This window comes from Gekko japonicus, unplaced genomic scaffold (genome assembly GCF_001447785.1).
Source record: "Gekko japonicus isolate JY-2015 unplaced genomic scaffold, Gekko_japonicus_V1.1 scaffold2182, whole genome shotgun sequence".
In the NCBI taxonomy this organism is placed as follows: domain Eukaryota; kingdom Metazoa; phylum Chordata; class Lepidosauria; order Squamata; family Gekkonidae; genus Gekko; species Gekko japonicus.
The window spans coordinates 24,240-29,501 of record NW_015170954.1 but is presented as its reverse complement, the minus strand read 5'-3'; positions in this window follow the sequence as shown (position 1 = coordinate 29,501).

Here is a 5,262-nt window from a genome sequence, read left to right as displayed (position 1 = left end):
GAAACTACATTTGAAAATACATGGTCAAGATTTTATAAGTGGTTTGAAGACTATACTAAATAAACAATATAGACATTTAAAACTTGTTAAGGATATATAAAGTATAAACTTGATGTATTTGCAAGTGATATTTTAATGATAAAATGTGAAATACATAAATGTATGATAAATTAGGCATGAGTTTGTCAAAGAAGTAATTGAAAGGAAAATTTCCCCCCTTGTATGTATGTTATGTCTTTAAAATAAAAGAAAAATTATGACTTAAAAATTGCACTCCATGGGCAGAAATTTCCCCCACCCCAGACAGTGTGTTGGTCTAAGCCATTATGACTGCAGATGGGCAGCAGTTCTTCATTAAAAATGTATTTTCATGTGGAAAAAACACATGCTTAGGCAGTCCAATAATATATTTTAAGCAATGTTTTCTGAAGTCACAGTAATTACTGCAATCAGAAGTTATTTTTAAAAATTAAAAATGGAGGTAATACTAAAAGGTTTAATTTAAGAACTTGAAACCACATACAGAAAAATTAAGCTCCTAGTTTTAGGAAGTATTAAAAATATTAACCCCAGTTCATAATAGAATGTATTTCAGTCACTTGTAAAATATGCTATGCGATACTCAACAGAGGATGTAACTAATAGCATCTTAGAAGACTTCTGTGTCCTAGATCAGTCACACTGTGCATGTTATTTCTTAACGTTTCAAGCTTAATGTTTGAGAAGTAATACCAGTGCAAAAACATATTTAAGTGCAATGGAAGATTCAGGATTTGGTTCTTGATAGCTATACAAAAATAACAGTGGTGAACAGGCCTGTGTTAACTGCAGAACGACTAAATTATATACTAAGGCTATTATGTGGCCTTGTTCAAAGGTAAAACAGCTCCACACTTAGTTTCTGAATCAAACAGATAAAGTGTGAATGGCAAATGTGCATTCTTAAAACACCCATGATGGAATACACGCTGCCCACTGTGTGCACATGATTTTAAAAGAGCATGTATCTGTTACTCACACTTGGTTTGCTGCAGGCAGCTCTTTGGAATCATGTAAGAGATCACCAACAGTAATGTAGTGTGTAGGTGGATGACCAACTATAATGGCCTGTGTTAATTCTTTAAAAGGATCTAAAAATAGAATGAAAAGGCTATGATAATAAAGGAGAAGGGAGAGTGCAACATTGTTGTTCAGATGGTCTATTAAAGCTTGTACCTCTTAATGAGAGCCAACATAGTGTAGTGGTTAAGAGCAGCAGATTCTAATCTGGAGAACGGCTTGATTTCCCACTCCCCCACATGAAGCCTGCTGGGTAACCTTTGGCTAGTCACAGCTCTCTCAGAACTCTCTCAACCCCACCTACTTCACAAGGTGCCTGTTGTGGGGAGAGGAAGGGAAGACAATTGTAAGCTGCTTTGAGATTGCTTAGGGTAGAGAAAAGGGGGGTATAAAAACCTACTCTTCTTCTGAAACACAGAATTGTCTGGGGTAAACAGGAAATGGAGCATAATAATTGGCTGATCACAGTATTAAAAACACAAGTTCCTTCCATGGTGTTTGTAGCACACAGCTTCAAAAAAATGCTGGGTTGGATGTAACCCAAGAAGCAGCATCTAGGTATACCTAAGCAATTCCCTGGTGGGAAAGAAAGGCAAAGCAGTTGCTACTCAGGAGGAGGGAGCTGAAATATTTTTTTTTCATGTGCTTGTCTGTGTTTTTGATTAATTAAAAGTAGGCTATACCATCAATGAGGCAGCAGTAGCACTCAAAACTTATGTTCCCTAGTGGTTCCCAGGGTGAAAAACGTTAATATGTCTGGCTAGAGACTTGTTTCAAGCAGCAGAGATAAACAGCACCTGCTGCCTTATTAGACAAGCAGCTGATGGGGTGCAGGTCTGGTGCATTCCTGTTGCCTTAACACTGGCAGCATAGGATCTGGGAACTCAGGTGGGGACAAACAGGAGATGCTGCTTTCTTTGTTGCCCCTGCAACAGCACTGAGTTGGGAGGGGGGGATTAGTTGTCCATTACCTATGTAATTTTTATTCCTCACTTGTCAAATCAAAAGTGAATATATTGACAAAACTATGTTGTCTTCGGACAGCGCTGACTCTTCGGCTTTGAAACGGAGATGAGCACCGCAACCCTAGAGTCAGATTCGACTGGCTTTCGAGCAAGGGAACCTTTACTTATGTTGACTAAAGGGAGTTTATTAATAAGCAATGCTTAATGGTGTATGAGGATTGTGAACCTAAAGTTTTCTGTTATTCAATTAAAAAATATACAGTCATGCAAAATTAATTCTTCTAGTAGAGATATGTTTGCTACAATTAAGTCAACCCCCTCTGCAGCAAAGGGCTTTATGCTGTTTCATAAGAAGAGATCAATAGATAACTAACATTCCTATATAGATATGGCCTCAGTGACTTATACGGTATCAGAATTGTTGAGGTACTTCTCAGTGAGCTAGGGTGCCAAGTCTAATAAGTATAACACTAATAAGTATAACGCCAGAAGTCTATTTCCAAATATTTTCAGATACTTCCAACTACTCAGATGAAATGTACATGGGTATTCAGCACAAGTCACCCTGAACACTACAAAGTCTGAAAATGGAACCAAGCGAATGTTGCATTCAAAATTAGGACCATGAACATTATCTCCTAATAGAGCTCTATTTCTGCACAGAAACCCAAGCTATATGTGGGCCACAACGTTGAGATATGTGATTTCTGTAGTCTCTTAAGACAGAAATTCATCTCCTGCAAGGAGCTCAAGGTGGCATACAAGGTTCTCTTCGCCCTCCCATTTTCTTCTCACAAAAGCCATGTTAGACTGAGATATTGACTTCTCTAAACTTTTCACCTTACCCTAATAAGTTTCCTTGTGTGGGGTGGGGTGGGGGAGAAACCGAACACTGACTTTCAAAGAATCAACATTCTGATTCTTGCCACCGCCTCCCCACACCCCAAGCTCCTCACTGTATCCCAGTAAGGAGTCACAAGAGGTGAAAAGCAGAAATCAGCATTCTCTCCCCCAAATTTCCCATAGCAGATGTGGGAGTGGGTGGGTGGGAACACCATCTGCCAGTTGGGAGCTAGTTTGTACCCCTCCCACTTAATTCATTGTAATGTCCTTGCTGAGAGGTGGTGAGCATTTTCCAGAATGCTACCTTTCACCTGTTCTTTGGGTTGAGAAATGATCTCCCCCCAAGAAATTTCTGTGTTGCATTTCAGAGAGGCACAAAGACAAGCTCCTGGGATACAACTAAGAAATTGCCCATGTGTGTGGTGTGCCAGAATACCCCCCCCCCCTTATGTCTGTGGACTGGGGAGGGAGAGAACTTCACTTCTTGACATTTTGTGATGTCCTTTCTATCCCCAATCAAAAGTGGGCCATAATTGAGCCAGGAATCACTCAAGAATCCTTTCTGGTCCCCCTGCAAGTTTGTGTTGTGCACTCCTGCTCTAAATGCTACCCCACACTGACTCATGGAGACAAAGAGAAACTCCCAGTTACTGCAAGAAATACAAGCCACTGTGGTTTCAAATTCATGTACCTTGCTAGAAGATCCCTCCTTTTATTCCTTGTCCTTTTCTAGCCCTCTCGGTATCCTTTCTTGTTCTTTGCTTTAAAGTTACCTGTGGTTTTTATTCTTTTTGCTTTCCCCCCTGCAACTGTCATACATTGCTCCATGTTTCAACATAAATGATCCTCTTACAATAAAAGCCCTAAATAATCTTTATTCTGTTAGTTGTATTCTTTGTATATTCTTTGCCTATGGTATTAAGTCTCTTTTGAATGGGGCTTGTTTTTGTCTATACACTTCTTTAATATTTTTTTTCTTTATAGCTAACAGTTTTCTCTGAATTTCCTCCCCAAATACCTTCCTCTGAGTTGATTTAGTGGAATTCTTTTATAGCTTGGCCTGTTTCTCTCTCACACATTTCATGATCTATCTTCCTCTGTTCTTTATAACTCCAGGTATATTACATTAAATAACCTTTACACTTTTCTTTAAAAAAATCATTTGCAAAGGACTCTTCAGATGTCAGGTTAATACGTCATAATGGAAGCATTCCATCCATGAAATGGAATAGACAACCTGAGGAATACAACAGAATTCTAGATTTTGCTTAAAGACTGAGAGCTAAAACATATACTGGTTCCCAGTATTTGGAAGCTTTAAAAATGTGATGCTATGTAGTGTGTTTAACATTTCTGTCATACAGTAGTTTAGACTTTAAAAACATACTGTGTGCTTTACAACTACATAAATGATAGTTTGGTAAACAATGGAATGTTCATGATTGTAACATTATAAGGAAATTAGGTTCTGTGAGAATTCTACAAATGAAGATACGTGAAAAAATTAAACCATTACCTTTCAGGAGTCCTAACTTGCCCAGTTTGAACAGTCTTCTCTCCCAAGCTGTTGGTCAATACAAGCTCTGTTCACTCTATTTTCTGTTAGTAGAACAGCTTTAGGGATTGGACAATAAATCTCTTGTGTCTTAATTACCTATCAGTAAGATAGAGGATAATAATGTGTTCTCACATCAAAGAGATGTTGCAAAGAAATTCATTAGTGTGCATGTGTGTTGGAGCTTCAGACTCTGGTGATAGAAGCTAAATAACAAAGCCAATAGGGCTTTACTACTTGTAGCTAATCTCTTAGTTGATAATGATCCAAATGTGACGATGGCCGTGGCAAAGTTTTTATCTGTAACCCTGGGTGGTATTAAATAAATTGACTCTTTTAGGCAGTTAATATATATTTGGTAAACAAATTGCTTAATTTTGTGAAATTGTAACTGTAATTGTAATGTACTGTATGTATATATGCTGTATTTTGTATTATACCCTGTCTATTTGCTTATGACTTATGAGTCTATGAGCAATAAAAATGAATGGAATGGAATAGGGCTTTACTGTAGGAATCAAATCATAGAGCAACTGTGTATGCTTTTTTAACAAAATACCAAAAAAACAACACTAGAACAATTCAGTGGCCCAGGTCTCTGTGATCAGATGAGGCTAATGAAGCTATAATATCTGCATAAAATTCATCAGGAATGTTTATGGCATCTTATTTTACATATTAATTGTATATAGACTCTCGTTGCATTTTTATCATTTTCATTCACCTTTGTAATGTACATTTGAAAACAGAGTTGCCTAGATAAGCTATGGAAATGGAAAGAGGCTACTGTGAGTAGTATAATTATTGCCAAATACCAAATAAGGACACTAGGTTAGGTGA